The sequence below is a fragment of the Sciurus carolinensis genome, chromosome 6 (assembly GCF_902686445.1).
Source record: "Sciurus carolinensis chromosome 6, mSciCar1.2, whole genome shotgun sequence".
Classification (NCBI taxonomy): domain Eukaryota; kingdom Metazoa; phylum Chordata; class Mammalia; order Rodentia; family Sciuridae; genus Sciurus; species Sciurus carolinensis.
The window spans coordinates 84,916,487-84,938,652 of record NC_062218.1 but is presented as its reverse complement, the minus strand read 5'-3'; positions in this window follow the sequence as shown (position 1 = coordinate 84,938,652).

Sequence of the window (22,166 nt, the reverse complement as noted above, 5' to 3'; positions counted from 1 at the left end):
AAATAATTAACTCATGACTTGTCTACTGTGTGGAATTGCAGGCTAAAATGTGATACTGTTTCGGTCCCTGTAAGAAATACTCTTTGTTATATCTTTATCTAAGAATGTTCCACAATATTTCTAAATAGACTCTGCAATCTAAAAGTATCTCACCCTTCTTTGTTGGCAAGATTATATAACAAACAAACCAAATTTTTGCAGAAAAACCTTAGGAACTACTAACTAGATTTAAAAGTTTTTCTTCTCTTTTTGGCATATAGTAGTTGAGTTAAAATTTTAGATTCAAGATTAGGTGAAGATGGTCACAGAAAAATATAATCAGAGTTAATTCAATCAAAGCAGAGTCACTTTTGTCATGTTATTGGTGTATTGTAAACATTACATTTGCTTTTTAAAAAAGAGTTTTTTAGGGAGTCCATTTGGGTTAAATTGTTCTTTTACCTACCTCCATACACCAACTAAAAATGCATGTCATTGTTTTGGTTGAGGTTTCTGGTCCCTTTTTTCCTAACATGTTTCAAATATAAATTTATTTAAATGTTCATATTAAAATTTCTCTATGTGGCCACTGCATTTCTAAGCTATTTATAGTTAGGTTATTCCATTTTCCCCCCAAAACTTCATATTCTGCAGCCACAATTCTGAAACATGAACTTAACTGGCATCTCAGAAGGTGGAGACCTATACTCTTAAATTCTGATAAGTCATTACTAAAACAATAAAAAATAAAAATCACAGAACCAAAAATTAAAAGAATTTCCTACCCAAGGCCCTTTGCCAAGCCCAATCAAGTGTTGAGTCATTTCCAACCCTGAGTCCAGCTAAGAGTATATCTAATGCACTCAGACAACTGAGGTCTGTTAACTAAAACAAATTCATTAAAGTAGGAAAAAGAAAAGGAAAGGGAAAAAAAAGAGAAAGGAAAAAATAAAAACATTTGCTGAGATAAACTCAAAGGGGGCTTGCAACAGAGAATAGATGGAGCTCAGGATCCCAGAGAGAAGTTTCCACACACTCTAGTTGCCGTGAGAAATGATTAGGTTCATATACCTCCAAGAGTTGCTGCTTCAGGAGTCACCTTCTAATCTTACTGACTATGCCAACCTTTAAACAAAACACCTATGACCAGTTAAACTTAAGAGAATTCTAAGATAGGGCAGTATCCCCTCCTACAGATGGCTCAAAATACCTCCACTCAGAATATGAAGCATATTTATAACCATAATACAGGAAATAACATACATTCATTACATGATTAGCACAGTTCAGGATTTATTTAGGCATAATTTGATACTCTTCAGTTTAATTTTGGCTGAGGGTTCAAAGGTTACAACTGGTTCAGTTGTTTGCTTATCAGGGTGTGTCTGTGTGTATGTGTGTGTGTGTGTGTACAACTTACTTCCACCTTAAGCTAAGATGCAGTTCATTATACACTGAGGCCACTTCTGTCAAATTTTATCACTCAGGTAGAAAGGCAAGTTTAGGTCAATTGTAAGAACTCCTACACCTAAAAGCAGAATTCAGAGTCAACCATCTCATCTCTGAATGACTAGAACCAAGAAAATATGAACTCAGGAGTACTATAGTGACAAAGTTTTATTGAGATCACTGAGAAGCAGGAAAAGTCAGGTTATAGAGCATGCATAGAAAGAAAAAGTTCAAGAAATCAAAGGGAAAAAAGTCACAGTTTTTATTAATTCTCAGTCTAATTCAGCATCTTTAATTATGGCCTACTCAAGCTCTTGTATTCTAGAAGGTATCTCACTAACCATGGAACCCCTTCCACATTTTCTGTTTTAAAAATGCTTTAATATGTTGCTTTTATTTTATTTTTTATATTTTTGCAATACTGGGGATTGAACCCAGGGCCTATGTGCTTGCAAGGCAAGCACTCTACCAACTGAGCTATATCCCTAGCCCTGTTGCTTTGATCTTTAGCCACAAAAAAGTCTTAATAAGGCTCATGTTTTAACCCCAGCTCTCAGATGCAATATATTTCAAAGTAATAAATTATGATAGGTCTTGGAACTCTTGCTTACTTGTGTACTCTGTGATTTCACTCTCAAAATACACTTCTAGGAAAATTCAACAGCCTTGAATGATCAATGCAAATTTATTTCAGAAACTAAAAAGGTTACTATCCAAAATAAAATAATAGCAGGACAACATGGATCTGGAGTAGTTATAAAATTGCTGATGTGGACCCAAAAACTATTTAGTTTTTGGCAACAGATCCAGTAATAAAATGATGAGCCATGAGAAAAGTAAGGCTGTAGAAATATACCCTGAGCACATATTTGCTATTACTCTTCTGCTGGCTTTATTTCGTTAGTAAATCAAGAGCAGCAATGCATTAACTCAGTATTTAAGGGCTGCATTTCTGAACACAGTGGTTCCATTGCAAATCTTCTTTCATTTTCAGTCATCCCACAACACTACAAGATGACCAAGGAACTGGCAGGAAATTTCTTACTACTATTACTGATCAAAATATGAAAAGAAAACAATACAGAGATCAACAACACAAAGTACTGCATGCCGTCTTTTTAGCATGGCTAATAAAGATGATTTGAAGAGCTATTAACTGTTTCTTTACCAATAACCTTAAGTATGGTATAGCTGGCATGTATGGTAGGCAAGAGTACACATACATGCTGGGCCTGGTGGTGCATGCCTATAATCCCAGCAGCTCAGAAGGCTGAGGCAGGAGGATTTTAAGTCCAGAGCCAGCCTCAGCAATTTAACAAGACTATAAGCAACCTAATAAGACCCTGCTTCAAAATAAAAATGAGGGCTGGTGATGTGACTTAATGTATGGTTAAGAGTCCATGGATTCAATCCCTGGTATCAAAAAATTTAAAAAGATTACACACACATATGTATATATAATTAACATGATATAATCTAATCATGTAATACATAGTTGATAATATAATACATACATATATTCTTGATCAATCAGTGGAAGTTGTTTTCTGTTTTTGAGAGCTGTGACATTATGTATGTAGTTAAAGCTATAACTTGTCCCCGTTTTCAGATTTTAAAGCTCAGTTAAATTTGGCCTCAAGGTAAAATGTGAGGGAAATTTATGGGAGTGGTGGAAATACTTGAGCTGGAAGTTTGAGTCTCTGGCCACAAATTGAAAGTAAAGAACATGTGAAGCCCAAGATTACGACAATGCCTCTTAGCAAATATTAGTTTCATATTGCACCCCACCGTTTATCCCTTAATTTACTTTTGCCTTGTGAAACTTTTAATTTGTATCAGGAACATGGTGGAATGATTGTATCAGATTCATGTGGAGTATTCACAGGCATATAAGCAGTCATCAGAAAGAAACAGTTTCTCTCAATTTCCTTGATGTTTTTAAAGAAGTATATTCAGTATGGTTCACAGGATAAATACTTTATATCTATTTAATAAAGATATTTTTAACATAAGAAGCATTACAAATGTCTAGTCCACATAAAAATATTCATCTGTTGTGTCAAAGCATTTTTCGTTTTTGTTTCTATACTGGGTATTGAATCCAGAGGTGATTTACCACTGAACTACATCCCCAATCCTTTTCTTTTATTTATATACAAACTTTTTATATTGAGACAGGATCTCACTAAGCTGCTTAGGGCTTCACTAATTTCCTGAGGCTGGCCTCAAAGTTGTGATCATCTTGCCTTATCCTCTTAAACACTGGGTTTACAGGTTTACTGTGCCCTGTTTGAAGTACATTTTTGTTCAGTGATACAGCCTATAATTAAAGGCATCATAGAAAAAGAAAATACCACCTTAAAGAAAAATCACAATCAACTAAAAAATTTAAGAATTACAAGTATCATAGGTGGAGAATTTCTCTCAAATAACAAAATAAACCCCAACATGTATTCTATAAAAATAAATAATTCATCCTGTTCTTAATAATACTAAGTTTAATTTTTTCATGACGTACCATGAACCAGGTTACAGCATGATATAAAATATATATGTAATTATGTTATACATATCACAGGAAAATGGTGATAAAGACAAAACATCCTAGATTGCTTTTAAAAAGCACTTTATTAAAGTAATAAAAATGATAGAGATAATGGGTATTTGAGGTCAGCATATCATTATTTTAGTCCATTTGCTTTTGGAGGAGAGACTGACTAGGGGGAAAGGTAGCCCTGTATTGCGGAGCATGATGCACATGCAAAAGTGCTAATGGTGGTGATGGGTGTAAAGGGAGTGTAATTTGCTCTTCTATGACATGAAGCAGAATATAATGATACTCTTTGTATGCTTAAAATGTATTTGAACTTTTATTATGAACAAAATTTTAGTACTACTTTAAATTCCAACTTGAGTTCTGTCTCTGCTTCCCTGAGAAGCTTGGCTCACAGACTTCCCCTTCAATTGAATTAAGTTCTTACTCTCCCTGTTATTATTTGATAATTATCATGTATTGTCCTATCCTGGAACATGAATTAGGTGTTCAAATTAATTTGGACATTTCTCTGTGGCATTTCCATTCATGAATACATTATACAGCCCTTATGTCCACCCTCACTTCTTCCCTGTCTGGCCTGTAATGCTCTTCCCACTATTCCTTGTCCCCTTCCCATCAGGTCATTTTATCCCCCTGATTATATTATAAAATAAAATCACCACCTTGGCTTAGTAATATGATTTCATATTTATAACATACCCTTTTGTGGTAAGTTATTGCTTTTTGAATATATGCAATGATTGATTTCCTTCTTGCTTCAACAACAGTTTTAGATTGATAGACAACTTCTGAAATACTTTCCCTCTCTCAAGTTTTTAAAGATGTATTAACTTCACAATACATTTGTAAAGTTTGATAAATACAACTATTCTAACTTTGTAAAGAATCATTTACCTTTAAAATGAGGCAATGTTGTGCCTGAACAAACCATGAATTTGCTTCTGTTGGCTTGTCATATGAAATGAATACAATAATCAATCTGTAAATTGACAGATGCTCTTCTCTAGAGCATATTAGTCAGATTCTGATCACATAATCTTGGTATAACCCATCTCCCTAACATGACTTCTTCCTCTACTAATATTTCCATGATTGGATACCTCTACTATATCAGTTTAGAAATATTTCATCTCCCCTCACCAAAGTGTGTGTCACCTAGTAACACAGAGGGAGGAGGGAAGGAAGGTTCTTTACAAATACTGTGCATGAGGTATATAGTTTTCCAAGCAGTAACAAGCTACATTAAAGGGGGAAAAGGTCCAAATTGAGCAACTTTAAATTCGGTGTTATTTATAGCAAAGTGATTTTGTGATTTTTGTTCTAATAACAGTTAATTATTCTCAATGAACTTTCACCAGGAAATTCATATACCACAAGATGCTATGTACGTCACCCGGTGTGCACAAAAGATCAGTTTAAAGACAGTTTTGTTAATATTGTGTGTCTCATAAAGCATAACATAACAATCTGGGGTTCTTGGAACTTGGATGTTGTATATAATTTATAATATATATATATATATATATATATTTTATAACTTAAAATATATGTATATATTTTAAGCAGTTATTTTTATTAGCATTTTTTCCAAAATTTAGGTTGTATAGAGTTTTATTATCCACCATAATATGAATTAACTTTTGTCCAGTAGAAACTAACTAAAGACATCTTCTATGTTCTTGAGATTTGCCTCTTATTTCAGATATACTGAAAGCAGGAGAATTTTATTATTGATTATTTTCAAAATCTCTCTGAGTTTTAGCTAATTGAAGCCCTGATCTTAGCATTATGTTTCACAAGCTGTACTGTTTAAAATTTTGTTTCAGGTACCCTACTACTAACAAACTGGAACCAAAGTCCATAAAACTTGTCTAATATGTTGGTGCATTGACCATAGTCATAGGACATGGTGATTCTTGGAGACACTGTGTGGTATTCCAGGCTTACTGTCCAATACCTCCGTTCTGGAGCAGTAGTCCATTTTTCCTTGGTAGAATCAATCACTCCACCTGGAACATTAATTTCCTTCTAGGCTTACTGACTCAGAAGCATGAAGGACCAAATGTGGGCTTATGCAAAACTTAAATTCCAGTTCAAAGGAATCATTATTGTCTCCTGGTAGAAGCACTCTCCCTCTGTATCTAAAATCTCTGGACTTTTTTTTTTCATAATTTTCCATATATATTATGAAAACCTGTGGGCTACCAGAGCATAAAGTTGCACAAAATGGAAGCAAACATATCTAAATAGTCACTGAGTGGCCTTTCCCACTTGGCCTTGGTTCCTGGACCTATAAATACTGATTATGGTAGAAATAACACCACACATTGAATGCAGATATGAAACATCTACATGAGGCTTCTGGAGAAATTTGTGCCTCTTTTGCAGGGTATTGCCACCACACTAGAACTGAAAGTGTGTTCAAGAGACCATTAAATTGTTTCATCAAGCCAGATGCTTCAGGATGACGGGAAACATGCTAATATCAGTGAATTCCATGAGCACAGGCCATTGTCATGCTCTCTTTGCTTTGAAGAAAGTTCCTTGCTCAGAAGCAATGCTCTTTGAATACCATGATGATAGATAGGTTATTCTGCAAATCCACAGATGGTAGTTTTGGCAGAAGCACTGAGTTCAGGAAAGGCAAATTCATAGCTAAATGTCTATTCCAAAAAAGAAAAAACACCACTCCTTCCATGATGGAAGCAGTCCATTTCAATCAACTAGTCACTAAGTAGCTGATTGGTCACTCCAGGGAATGGTGCCATGTTGGAGGCTCAGTTCCAGTTTCCAATGCTGGCAGACTGGGCACTCTATGGTGCATATAACTGGATCAACCCTCATGAGTGGAAGCCCATGCTAATGAGCACATGCATAACCTCTGACCCTGCCACCATGATCTCCTTTTTCATGAGCCCACTGAGTGATGACAAGAATTTCTGGACAAACATGCTGACTGGTATTAGCAGAACAGCCTTGCTACTTAATTGTTTATTCATATCTTCCTTTGCTCAGATTACCCTCTGGTAAGTTTTTTGGCCACTCAGAGAAATATTTCCATGTGTATCTTCACCAAATTTTTCACCAGTTTTCCCATCATGATCATCCAGTCAAATTATTAGTGGTATTTCAGAAATTGGTATGTAATCACAAATCAATTGGCTAATTCTCTTTCCAAGAAAGGTATATAACCTGGTATACTGCCTAAAGTTCTGCCCACAGGAAAATTTGCCTTCATCAGTGTCCCTTAGGGAGGCCCCACAGAGAGCCATACTGTCACAGCTCTTGACTCTTGGGTAGTGCCTGCATGTTGGGTGGAAACTTTCAAGAGCAGACAGGAGCCTTCCCACCCACTGACAACTGATTATTCAGTCCATAGGTGTATACTGGAAAGAGAAGATAAGGTGACAAGGAGGGAGAATTCGCTCTCCCTGTTTGAGTTGGGACATCAATATTTTCCAGTTCAGAGACATTCAAACTGAGACTTAACATCATCATCAATTCCCAGTTCTCAGTCATTTGAACTTGAACTGAATTGTATTATCAGCTTCTTGAGTACTCCAGCTTGCTGATGTCAGCTGATGAGGCTTCTCTAATTGCACAAATGCATGAGCCAATTTCCACAATGCTATATTATGTATACACATACATATATATATATATAGATATAGATATATAGATATAGATATATATATAGAGAGAGAGTCTATTATTTCTAATTATGTGACTATTCAGGTACTGAAATATATATAGACATATATATATAGAGAGAGAGAGAGAGAGAGTCTATTATTTCTAATTATATAACTATTCAGCAACTGAAATTCTGATAAAACAAAGAAAATGAATTGAAAACTTTATTTAATCTTAAATGTATACAACTACAGGCATCTAATGGGTATAGTAGCAGCAATACAGTTCTAGGTTATCATTCTTGTCATTCCCATGTTAACAATAATAAAGGATCCTAGAGTAGTTATTTTTCCAGTGGTCTACATTTCACTAACTGTCTTGTCATTACATATTTTAATCTTTATTCCCTAGATACTTTATGAAGATTAATTAAAATAATAGTCTATAATGAGTCTATAAGATCATCTTAGGTTGGGTCTACAACATAAAAGCATGCAAATATAAAGAAAAATAAATAATATTGAAATAAAGAGGGTATGGACATTTTATTCACATTCCAGAACACATTAGTCTTTTCTTCTTCAAAGTGTTTTTTAAATGTTATAAAGAAAACTACATGTAAATAAAATTAATACTTTTAATTTATGTTTTTCATCTGGACCACAAAGGAAACAAGCCAAGCATTTATTTGAAGAGATCTTTTGATTTCTATCAACGTGTAAGGAAAGTGATAACTATTTAGAAATACATGAAAATATACAGTTTAAAACTTTAACATTGCCTTTAATTGAAGTTGACATGGGAAAAGCAAAAGTATTTTAAAAATCAAGTCCTAATTGCAAGTTAATGGATCACTAAAAAAAATCATTGATTTCAATTAAAAGATACGATATAAAGTCAGTATGATATTGAGCATTTGGTCAATAAAATTTTATAATTGCTTATTTCTAGTTACAGTTTTTTGGGGGAATTTGGATTTCAGGAAAAAGATAAGAATTAGTGATAATGCATTTTGTAAGACATGTTTCAGTTTTTAATTTGATGCTTTCTCATGAATAGACTGAGAGGTGGCATTGTATGATCACCAAAGTTTTTCTTGTATTTACCCTATATTAAATCATTTCTCAAATTTTTCACTGCTTTTATAATCAGAAATTATATCTAGGAACAAAGATCTGAGCCTCAGATGTTCTTGTTGCCAGAGAAGTGTCATGATTTCTATATCATGGCAGACAACAGAAGTAGGAAATATATCTATGATTTACAAATAATACCTATACGTAGCCTATTTTATTTCTGTTTTCCCCATACCTATTTACATATTTTTGAAAAATGAGAGTTCATGCTGATATTTCTAAATCTAGACTTCTCTTGATTCCTTTGCTTATACCCATTTATTCAACTATGTGGTGGAACTAAGAGGTTTCTATGATGTAGTTGTAATAGTAAGTAGTAAACAATGTCATTATCATTACTGAATACCAGAAAACGCTGTTATGCTGCTGCCTGAATATAGCTACCATACTGATATGCATTGAATTTTATTGGTTTCATCACTTAGGAAAACAACAACAACAACAAAGTCTGTGACTGAGAACTAGTGTTTTAAGAAGACCACATAACCTTTATGCTTAGCCTAAATGCATTCTGGTTTTGAAATAATAAATGATTGAGTTATTCACATCATTAGTTGTAAGGACATTTCCTCATGACATAAAAGCTATGAAGAAACTAAAGTATGCTAGAAGCATGTAATATATGTAAAATATCCTTATTCAGATAAATATTTATTAGGCTCCTTTGCGATTAGGAGAGCCTGTTCAGTTAGATTCGTCGCTACCTTATGAAAGGAAATCAGGGGTGTCACTTCTGGCCAATACAACTGGAAGTGACTGCATTCTCCTTCCGTAGATGTCTATGCTTAGGTCATTTTTTTCAAATTGCAGAGCTATAAGAAAAAGGAGGGCCTTCTCAATTGCCTCAGACATGATATAAACAAGAAATAAAACATTATAGTACCGTTGGAAAGGCTAGCATTAATTTCTATACTATAAAAGGTGATGGTGTTTGTTTTATTCTAGAATTATCCAAATAATTACTTCCAATAGTCTCTGTGATTTCCATATTGGGATATAGTGCAAGTGTGTGATTCAGCCTTTTTGTTGATCATCACTTAGCACTGTGCATTGAGAAAATCCTTCAGATAATAGCCACTTTATGTAAAATCAAGTTCATTATTGCTTTTGAATTGTCATTATGTCTACATAACTTAAGAGAGTTATATAGCAGAAAGTCTTTAGACAGACATGAAGCAATAACAAATATGACCTTGTGCTCTGCTCCAGCAATTAGATTTATTGTGTCTTTGACCAAAGATGTTAAATGTACCTGTTGGAATGGTTTTAAGGAGTAGAGTTTACAGATAAATAACATTACTGGTACAGAGCAAGTATTGTAACCTTGTAATAATTTTTATTCTTATTTATTCACATTCTTTTTTTCTAGTATTGGAAATATATTTTAGTATGGAAATTAGAAGGGAAAAGAAAGGATTTTGTATGGTAAAGTAAACAAGTTGCAGAGTGTCTAAGGTTTGTGAAGGATAAGTGTCAATAAGTTTGTGTGTAATTAAGTTTGGCTATACTTAGCACAATCAGTTGAAGTTATTTAAGGTTTTTTTCCCTAAGGTCAAAAATTAATGTCCTCACCTTCATAACCTCACATTTAAATCTCACTTAAGGTAAAATGGGAGTCTAGTATTTCCTTAGCACTAACTAATTTACCTGAGAGACTAGGGATGTACATGGCACAGTAAAAACCAAAAGATGGATTTCTTCTAGGGTACACAGTTCTAAGTAACATATTGAGAAGAGAACCACAGTGTGATTTCACCTTGAGAATAGCTGGTGGGTATGGGGACCAAGTGTTATAAAAAATATTTGGTCTCAAAGGGTAAGGTATTAGCTAAGTAATAATTAAAATCATATATAGTTCTATTTAGAAATTTATGAAAGCATTTCTTTGCTTATTTTCATTTGATTGTTTTAGATCAATATAGTTATATTAATACTATATCCTATTAAAATTAAAACAATCCAATGTCTATATTAAACCAACAGTATAAGAAAGTTTTCTGACTCCAGAAACAGTGCATTCCTTAGATCATGCTATTCCCCAGGGGGAAAATATATAGTTGTCTATATACCTCTTTAAAATATTTTCTGAGGACTGGTCAAGCATTTTTCCCCAGAGGTACAGCAGCATGTATATTGTGTACATCTAGGGAAGCAATGGTAGCTAAACATATAACTAGATTAAAGGTGATAGAAATAGGCCATCACCTCCTGAAAGTAGTTGTCAAGTAGTAGCTATAACTATAAATGTACTTATATGTAGTATCTCAATTAAATTTAAGGAAAATGAATTTCTCATCTTTTATTTTAACCTCTTGCTTCTTTGCCTGACAAAGATTTATATGTAATTATTCAAAGAAGCATGAGAGTGTGCTTGCAGTAGCTGCTGACAGGCATCAATCTACCAAGGGAGGGGTCTTTTCTAATGGAAAGAGGAAGTTTGAACACAAAATGTCTGGCATCCATAGGTCAGGTTCTCAGTCTCCTCACTTTTTTTAGAAACCCTTGGGCTTTTCTTCCCATAAGGACTATGAATTTAAGATAACAAGGTGTGGCTGTGTTGTGTGTGGAATGTGGCAATGAATGTTAAGTTCCTTGTTTTTCCATCATGTGCGAAGCCAGTGGGCACAAACATATGGTGGGGGCTAACAAGGCACTGGTTTTCATTGATGAGAACGATAACCACTGTGCATTTTCCTTTGGGTTACTGTGTTGCAGAGTTAATTAACTCTTCTGCCATAAATGTGTCAGATGGGGCAGGATGATGAACTTAATGTGGGAACCAGTCTACTCAGGTGGATGGCACTTTTCCATTTCTGTATCCTAATGTCCTCATTACCAGTAAAATCACATATGTATTTTGATACTCTTTGCTGATGAAAATACTAGAACTTCTATTAGATAAAGTAAAATAAATGCAAATATTCTGTTACGACAATACTCTCTATTCTGTCAATACTTCTTTGGACTGTATCAGTGCTATCAACGATTAAAAAAGAGAAACAAGTAATTCAGTTGTAATGTGTGAAGAATTATGAGTATCTCTACTGTGCCCTTCATCATCTGGAGTAACATGCAGGTTTCATTGAGATTACCATTTGTAGTGGAGCAACATAAGACAATACTGAAGAGAAAAGGGAATGAGTTTAAAGTGAGACTACCAGTAATTTTGGGCCAGGGCTCAGGCCACAGACCTGAGACTGGAGTTGAGACTAGTGTAATAAAGAGGAAATAATGAGTTGCAATCCTTAAGGTCATACAGAGAAAAGCAGGTCACTTAAAAACCTGACCTGGGTCAGGTATAGCATTATCTGTGAGTTAAATGAGTGGTAGGAGAATGAATGCCATTCTAACAGGAAACAAATTTCATTCATTCTTAACCATGTAGAAACATAACCATGTGTGCTGATTCTTTCAATTATCATAAGTAATTACGAATCTTGACTTTTGATTTTGAAAATTTCAGATTAATGTTTAAGATATTACCAAATCCAAACAACACATGCCTGTGATCTTCCTGGGACTGGGGCTGCTTGTTTTGTCATTTTGCTTACAGCATTTCTTCACAACCCCCACAAATTTATGGTTTCACAAATTAGTAATGTAGGGCAAACACTTTTGAGAGTTTGCTATAAAGGCATAAGTTGTTACTATGGCCCTTAATTAAATCTATACATATCAGCACATGTATTACAGCAAAACCTTTTTGAATTTTCCAGTGTGTCATATAATGTCACATATAGCTCATATTAGTAAAATACCTATGGTGAAAGTGAAGAAAATTGAAGGAGGCAATAGTGTTCAGCCATAAAATATGAATTCTACAAAGTTCTACAGGGATGTCTTTGACATTGTATTCAAAAAAGTTTTGGAAATGTACCTTATGATTGCCAAAGATCTTACATTACCAAGTACTCATAATGTCATTGTAACAATCAAGGTTATAGTGGTTAAAATTTTGAGATGTAGATCATCAGAAATCATCAGAATATTTTCAAATTGGTAAGCAATATTACCTTATACAAATCATGTGTAAATCACTTGTAAACTCGAAGGCATTAATAGAACTTTAAGAAATCACTATTCCACTTATTGTCTAACATTAGAATATCTCTAGTACTTACCCATCTCTTATTCAACTCTTTGCAAGAGCATTCATGTAAGCATGAAATAAAACATGTAAATTATGACATAAGAGCTTTTTTTGGGGAAAGAATAACTATAGTTTGTCATTTTATAATACAGTAAACTCTGCAATACTATATCTATATATATAATTTAGAAAAATGAATACCACATAGAAAGTTCTGGATAAGTATTAGTTATGCTTGTTATTGGTATACTTACCATCTTTTTAGGTCTATACTCAGCTTAATAATTTGTGCTTTATACCCTTGTGACTATAATCCAATGTTATGGTAAAACTAGCTAGTTAATGGAGATTTAGTTAAAGCCTTCCATGAGTGGTAAGAAAACTTTACATCAATCTTCTTTGGCTTAAGAGCCTTTGGGTATAAGCATGATTTATGAACTACAATGGATCAGTAGCCAAATATCTGAAAACATCTGCACTGTAGCCATCTGTTTATGCCTAAATACCAGATGGTATATATGTTGCAAATTTATATTTACTGAAATTGCTTTAATATGTATACTTAGCTCACAACAATACAGCAAACACAAAACTCAGATTATAAGTACCCCTGAGTCATGGATAAATTTAAAACATTCCATAATATCTCTCAGGCTATTGAACTTAATGCCCTGGCAGGTAAGAGCACAATAGAGGACTTAATAAAACATTATCTAAGCAGCTAATATTTGTGGTTACTGGAAACAGTCAGGTTCTGAAATTAGGTAAGATTTTTCTCAGCTGATAACAATAAGGACAATTCTTTGCTGTACCAATAGTCACAGAACAGATGAGAACTGTGATAAATGTTTCCAATATGTTTATAGGTTATTGGTATTGCATGAGAAGAAAAAATGTTTTATTCAATATCTTTAGATTAGAAAAGACTGATTATCATGGTAATGGCTCTATGTCTTCCTATAAGGAAAAAAAAGGCAACTTAACTGACCCAACTTAAATATATATTTGGTCACAGAGGTAATTTTCTCCCCTAATGTCCTGAGCAGCTGTGTTAAGTTACTGAATCCTAGGGTGTTGATTTTAGGGCATGTATACCTTATGTTTCCATTTTAAATAAATCCTCTTTGCCCTCACATTTGAAAAATTTCCATCTACGTGATAATCAGGAGATAGGAAAAACAGGAGCTATGGAAGAGGAAAATATTGCTTAATGACTTCTGGATTTGCACTGCATACAAGAAAGAAAACACTGTCAAACCATTAGAACGAAAAAATTCTAAGGGGAACTACCTGCTCAAATATATTATTGCAATTTGTCAAGTTAAAATGTGAGATTGATTTCATTGAGTTAGAGAAGTTGTGTCAATCAATCTTTGAATTCCTTAAAAAGGAACTAGTTAATGAACATTTATATCCCAACATGCTTTCTCAGGAAGGGAAGGAGAAAAAATAGTGTTCTTAACAATATAAGAAAGTGAATGTGTGCTCAGTAAGTATGGTGATACATGACAAATTGATACATACATATATATTATGTATATTTAGTTTATGTGTAGTGGAGGCAGGCAAAAGTTCATTTGCTTTAGATTTACCTCCTAGATTTTAAATAAATATGAAGTAAATCTACATGATCTGAAGTACAGTTTAATCTTAGAAGGGTCTAATACAATCGCTTCCAAGTCACAGTCATGGTGGGGAACGTTATGTCCTCACTTATTTTAGTATGAATATATACAAATGTATGCATTATCATAAGCATGGACACATCAGTGTTTTGCTAAATATTCTAGGTTCAACAATATTCAGTAGAATAAAAAAGTGAGACAAATTCTTTGAAGAAATTTAGAAATAGTACATTTTAAAATAGCAATAGCAGGAAACAAACTTGAAAATTATTTTATTACAAGTCATATGGTCTAAAATGTAGACAAGATAACATATAAACCTGCTAACTTTTATATATTGAGCACAATATTAAGAAAGCAAGCCAGGGAAAACCAGTACTCTGATGTACTTTGCTCAACCATGGCTCAATTTTTGACATCCTGTCTCCTCTCAAGAGGTTTCACTTCCAACTGGATAGAGAAAAAACAGCACCCTACCAGGAAAGTGATTTTTTTCAATTTTTTTCATGTGACTGAGAAAGACAAAGCACAAATATTTCATTTTTGTAACCACAGAGGAGTCTACCTCAAATTCAAAGATTTATGAATAAAATCAGAATTAATTTTAACTTGGTTCAATTCAGTTTTCAACCTTTTAAAATAATTACCACCAAGGTCAAGAATGTTTTTGTTTTATGTAGCTGTTTCTTTTAGTATGACAAAAATTCTAAAAACCTACAACTCCTGATGATATCACAGTGAATTTCCCTTCAATCAGCACCAAGCAAAGTGGAAAAAAAAAAAATAAAAAAAAAATAAAATAAAATAAAATAAAATATCATCTAGGGCTACTTTCATAAGATTCTAATATGTCATTGGCTCATGCATCAATCCCTTCAGGAAAAACAGAAATAAAACGTTTAAAGTATTGAAATGTATAGGCACAAGTATAATAAATGTATGTATGATCAGTCTAATAATCAGGCATGTGAGCTTCTCTGATAACGTATTTCTTTGTCCTTATCAGTCTAACTCTAGTAATCCTGTAGCAATGTGTTCCACAAGTTTAGTCATGGCATCATAAAACTGAAAGAATTGTTTTGAGATGATCAAGTTCAATCAAATGAGAGGGTTGTAGCAGATGAGTAATGATGGAGACTCTGCTCTGGGAGTATCTGACCAGATCAGTGAAAGAAACTCAATTCAAAAAGCAATAGAGAAAACTGACCTATCCAGAAAGTCCCAAGCAACTTCACCTCTATAACAACACTGACTCGAAGATACTATTTTTTAGTGTGAAAGAGATAATCTTATTGGTGAAAGTGTGAGAAATGGTACTCACACACTAGACATTGTAAAAAGGTATTGAGAAAAAAATATGAATAAATCTTAATAGTAACATCTCACAGCAACCCTTCGCTAGCCATCACTTCCTCTTGTACATTGAGAACATTCTGAGGAAGCTGATCTTTTAATACTTCTCTTAAGTCCAAAATAAGAATACTTTTAGAGCAACTGCCTTTCTCTGTCTTTCCCTGGAATTATGTCCTTTGACATAGACTATATTGTTTATGCATTTGAAAGTTCAAAGTCATAAATTAAGCAATGTGTCTTAAGACTTGGGGCATAGAACTTTTAAAAATTCTCATTCTATGTTTAATAATTACTAAAATTAGATATCATAAACTAATAGACAATGACTAAATTCAGCCCTAAAAAGTGGTTGACTTGACCTTCATTAAACTCTTTTCCATATGTTGCTTCATTTCAATTATGCATTATTTTATTCATTAAACTAATAATTATTGTAGGTATGCCAACTGTCTAGTATAGGAAAATTGGTAGAAACAACATTAAGTTAAAAACATGGTATTGATATAAAGCAGATAAATGCTCACACTAGGATTCTAAATTACTATTTGAGCATTGTTTACAGCTTGCAAACTCTACTTTGCAATTTGGGAGTTAAGTACTTAACACTGGATTTCTCAGTTTCCTTATAGAAATGGATATAATTATAACTTTAATGAATATTTGTATTGATGTTACAATATGTTTATTATTTATTTGTTTGCAAAAGGTTATTTCTTAGTCTCAATACTTTCTTATAATAAATTATTATATTGTAACTAAAACTTATGTAGAGGCTGCTATTATCATCTTCAAAATGCAACTATGGAATCTAAAAATCACATTCACTGGGATTACTGAAGTTCACAGAGCTGATACACATTAAAATTAGAAATTTTGCTCAAGTATCATGTTAATATTCCAACTATTATGTTGCAAGGCTCTCCACTCTGGTGTTGATTCCTTTGTTATTTTTTCCTACATAAGCTACATAAACAGTGCAAATTTTAAAAACTGTCATTAATAATAAGACAGTCTCTTTTTACAAAGAATTTAAACTGTGGTGGGAAAGATTAAACATAATATAATATGAAAGAAACTAGGTACTGAGTTGGATTTGATTATTAACACCTGGAAACATTAGAGATATTTGTTAATATTTTGGAATAGCATGAAAGCTGTGGATTCTGACTGAGAATTTACTATGGAAGATAATAAAATATTGTAGAGAGGGGTTCAAAACCGCAGTGATGGCAAAGAACAAAGTACCTTTCCTGTATATACCAAATTAGATTTTCAAATAAACCTTTTGTATATATATATATTCATAACAAACCTGTATGATAGAAAAATAAGAATTAAAAGACAAACTACATGTGCATGGTCATACAGATTTTAAGATATTGTCAGAAATTGAACAAGAAAGCCACTCCAACATTCTAAGTGATAAAACAGCCTAAGTGATAAAGTGGAACCTTAAGTCATCTTGATGGGGAAAAAGAGAAGACAGAGTCTCAAAAACTGAGAGGACAAACCTTCAGCACATGCAATCTTGAAGACATGAGATGAGCCACATCACTACTCAGGATGGTGTTAGAGACCTGAATTGCACATAAGACTTGGAAGGTAAATAAGGTGAAATTAGTGGAAATGTGACCCATAGCATATGGGAGTTGGATAGTAAACAGATACACAAGTTAAGATGTGTCCACAATTTCAAGGACTAAGAAAACACAGACATGCCTATTTTCTCTACAAGTAGTCTCTTTGAAAGAAGAAGGTAGTGTGAACACAGGCATAATTTTCCAATTGTGTAAAAATATCCATGCATGCATGAAAATGTCAAAATGAACCACACTGTTTTATGTAACTCGAATGCACTAATAGAAACGTTAAAAAAAAAAAAAAACACAAATTCTACAGATTCTTTGAAAATATTGTAAAGAATAGAAAATCTAAGACCACTGAATAAGTGTTAAAATGTTGGAAGGGCCTGATGCAGTGGTGCATGCCTGTAATCCCAGCAGCTTGGCAGACTGAGGCAGGAGGATCATGAGTTCAAAGCCAGTCTCAGCAGTTTAGAAATGCGCTAAGCAACTCAATGAGGCCCTGTCTCTAAGTAAAATACAAAAATAATAAATAAATAAATAAAAGAAAGGGCTGGGGATGTGACTCAGTGGTTAAGTGACCCTAGTTCAATCCCCCATACCAAAAATAAAAACTAAAAATAAATAGAAAGTTGGAAGGAACTTAGATATTACTCCATCTTACCAATTCTTATATAAGAAAACCAAAGCACAGATGGTAAACATCTTGCCCACAGTCACAGAATCAGAATTAGAAATAAGGTTTCTCTTTACTCATAGTGTTCTCTGTTCTCTAGACAATGTAAACATCTACAGGAAACTGTCATATAAAATTGCCTGAATTCTGATATTCTCCTTTTCCATCTATATTACTTATCAGGCAGGGCTGATTCAGACAGTGTTAGATTTGATGTCTCTGTCATTGCTACTTTAAGAATGTGCAAAAATTATTCTAGAGATTTGATTTTCATCCCCAAAAGCAGCTTTTGAAATCAATTGGTACAACTCATAAGTTCAAGAAATAGTGACAATGTGGATTTTTGGCATAGTTCTCAGTGCACACCTCCTGGGTGGACTAAAGAGACAAAAATCCAGAGGGATTTTAATTTCTTAATTACCAGGAAAATGAAGGCATGAGAACTGTCATATATGTTTATGTACTTTTATATGTAATTGAAATACTGTGTGTCACTCAAATTTGTGTATTATTATTTAATTCATAGTACTTTTCCATATCCAATTCTACTATTTAGCAAAATGTTTGCTTATTTGGCTTTATTTAACTTAATATAGTCATAGTCTTTCTCTTTCTTTTACAGAAGAAAAGAGGATGCCCATGTTAAAGTTACCATTTCCCACTGAGTTATTAGCAGAGAAGTGGAACTTTGCCCTTGAGATTGCTGAAGTCAGGAGGTATATGTATAAGATGGAAAAGCTAGTAAGAAGTTTGTCTTTTCTTGAACCCAAAATTCTTATTTAAGGTTTAGTTTCTTGTTTTTTTATTCATTTTTCCTTTTTCTTTTTCTTTCACATTTATATACCCTATGTTATCCAAAAACTTATGTTATCCAAACACTGTATGAGTAAAATTATCTCCTTGTCTTATACATAGAATATTTAAAGGAATCTACAGGACAATATTAGATCTCAAAAAGAAGTTCAGCAAGACTGCAGGATACAACATCAAAGTACAAAATCAATTGTATTTGTATACAGTAGCAATGAAAGTATGAAAGTGAAATGAGGAAAAATCATATTCATAATGGCTTCAACAAAGAATGAAATGTTTAAAAAAATAAAAGAAGCATAAGCCTTGCATAGTGAAAAGTACACAGGTTATTGCAAGAAATTTAAGTGGACTTGTATAATTGGAAAGCTAATACTCTATTCCTGAATCACAGCATTCAAATGGATGCAACGTTTCCCAAATTCAGATGACACTACCCAACTTGTTCCACATCTTCAAAACAATACCTATCAAATTCTCAGTTGGATTTATTTTATTTATTTATTTTTCAGAAACTGACAAAGTGATCTTAGAATTCATATGGAAAAGCAAGGGACCCTGAAAAGGACAAACAATCTTGAAAAGAAATATCGAATTTAGACAACTCACACTCCCTGATTTCAGAATCTGTGACAAACTTTAGAGTAATCATGACACAGTGACACAGGAATAGGATAGACATGCATATCAAAGAAACAGAATTGATAGCTTAGAAATAATCATATATATATATATGTATATATATATTTATGGTTGCCATATAATTATATATATATATATGGTTGTCAAGGTAATTAAATTGGAGAAGGAATAGTGTTTTCAATAAATGATGTTTGGACAACTGAAGATGAATAGTTGAATAGTTCAGGCTTTTTATAAAATTTAACCCAAAATATAGGAGTTAGATATAGGAATTTAATCTAAATATAAGAGTCATATAGGACCTAAATAGGAGTTAAATCTATAAAACCCAGGTAAAAACATGAGCATAAATCTTCTAGACCTTGAAATCAGCAAGGCTCCTTAGATGATACTTAGGTCTCAAGCATACAAGAAATACAGATGTGTTTTACTTAATCTACATTTAAATATTTTTGCATCAAACCACAATACCGATGAAAAGACAGCCTATACAATGGAGGAATACATTTGCACATCATGTATTGTTAAAGGACTTTTATCAAGAATATACAAAAAACTATTTCAATTCAATCTTTATTCCTAAGTAGTAAAATGGAAATGAAAACCACGGTAAAACTCTACTTCACACCCTCAAGTGTGGCTAGAATTCTAAAGACAGAAGCTAAGTGTAGGCAAGGTGAATAGTAATTGGAACCTTCAATCATTGCTACTGGGAATGCCAACTGGAGCAGCCACTTCAAAAAAGAGTTTCTAAATCCCTCAGTTGATTTAACACCAAATTATAGTATTACTCAGTGATTATCCTCTTCGGTATATACCTAAGATCATAAAAGCATATTTTTTCCACTTAAAAACTTGTATAGAACAGACCCAAAGTGGAAACAATTCAAATTTACATCAACTGATGAATGGGTTAAAAAAAATAGAAGCAAAATAACCTGGCAGTGGAAGGTTATTCAACAATAAAAATATTTGAATTACTAATATATACTACAAATGGATAAACTGCAAAAACATTATGCAAAGTTAAATAAGTCAGAAACAAAGGCACATCAAACATGGTTCATTTATATAAGATGTCTGGAATATTCAAGTCCACAGAGACAGAAAGACAGAGAGACTGAGAAGGGGGAAATGGGGGATGACTTCTAATGATAATGGAATTTCTTTATTCGCTAATGAGAATGTTTATGAAGTAGATAGTTGTGATTGTTGCATAAACATATGAGTATATTAAAAATGACTGGATTGTGTAATTTAAAAGGGTGAATGTTTTGTCATTGTAATTCGATGATAACATTTATCACTGCTTCAAATAAAGTTCTTTCTTATAAATTTAATAAAATGTGAGCAGTCTGTATGCTGTTTTACATAAAGATAATTTTTAAATAATCCAAGAAGTCCTAAAGAAATGAACAGACATACTGAATTTATGGATTGGAAGACTCAACATAATGTCAATACTCATTTTTTCTAATTTGATTTATAAAATTATTCAAATTCTTATCAAAATTCTAACACATTATTTTGTAGATATAAAAGTGCTTAAATTTACATGAAAATGCAGAGGAAATTGAATATTCAAAACTGTCTTAAAAATTAGTGAGTTGGTTAGAATCATTTCTCCCAATATAACATTTATTATATAACTATGATATCATAGGAACAGTTTTCCATATATTAACCACATACAAATTTAAATCTCAATGAAATATCATCACACGTATATTACAGTGGATAAAATAACACAATATTGGCAATTCCCAAAGCTAAAAAGACATAGAAAGCCTGGACAATACATGCACTTCAGGTGCGAAGGCAGCACAATGCAACCATATTGAAAAAGAGCACATTTCTTATAATTCTAATTATTTAGCTTCCATAAGAGCCAGTTTTTGCATTCTTTGGCGTTAATTCAGAGACATGAAAACTTATGCTCACACGATAACCTGTACACACGTCTATAGCAGCTTTATTAAAAATAGGCTAAAAGCCTAAATATCCTTAAATAGGTAAAGAGCTATACAAACTGTACATTTGCACTATGGCTTGCTGCTAAGAAATAAAAAGGAATAAACTAATTGATAAACATCAATTTGGATGAATCTCCAGGAAATTATGCTGAATAAAAATATCTTAAAATGTACCTACTTTTGGATATTCCTTATTGAAGGCAACATTTAGAAACTGAGAACAAATAAACCATTGCCTGTCAGGAACAGGTTCAGGTAGTAGAAGGGTTGATATGTACTGTTAGAGTGAAAACACTGTTCAATATCCTGACAGTGATTGTGGATAAAAGGCCTATTTATTTTTAATGTGGAGCTGAACACACACAGATTCATATACACACACAATTTAGTAAAAGTAGAACAGCATAAATCAGATATAGTGGGTTGAAACAATGTTGACATATAGGTCACAATATTGTACCAGAATTGTTAGAATAATCAATATGGTTGGAAACTAAGTAAAATGTATTTGGGTTCTCTCTGTAATATTTAATATTTATTACACTTGCAAGCTTATCTCTAATTATTTCATAAAATACCAATTAAAATCCAAAAACATGGAAAATATCTTGACATGCAAGCACTAAAAAATGATGTCATGTCTTTATTAAAGTAAGCTTC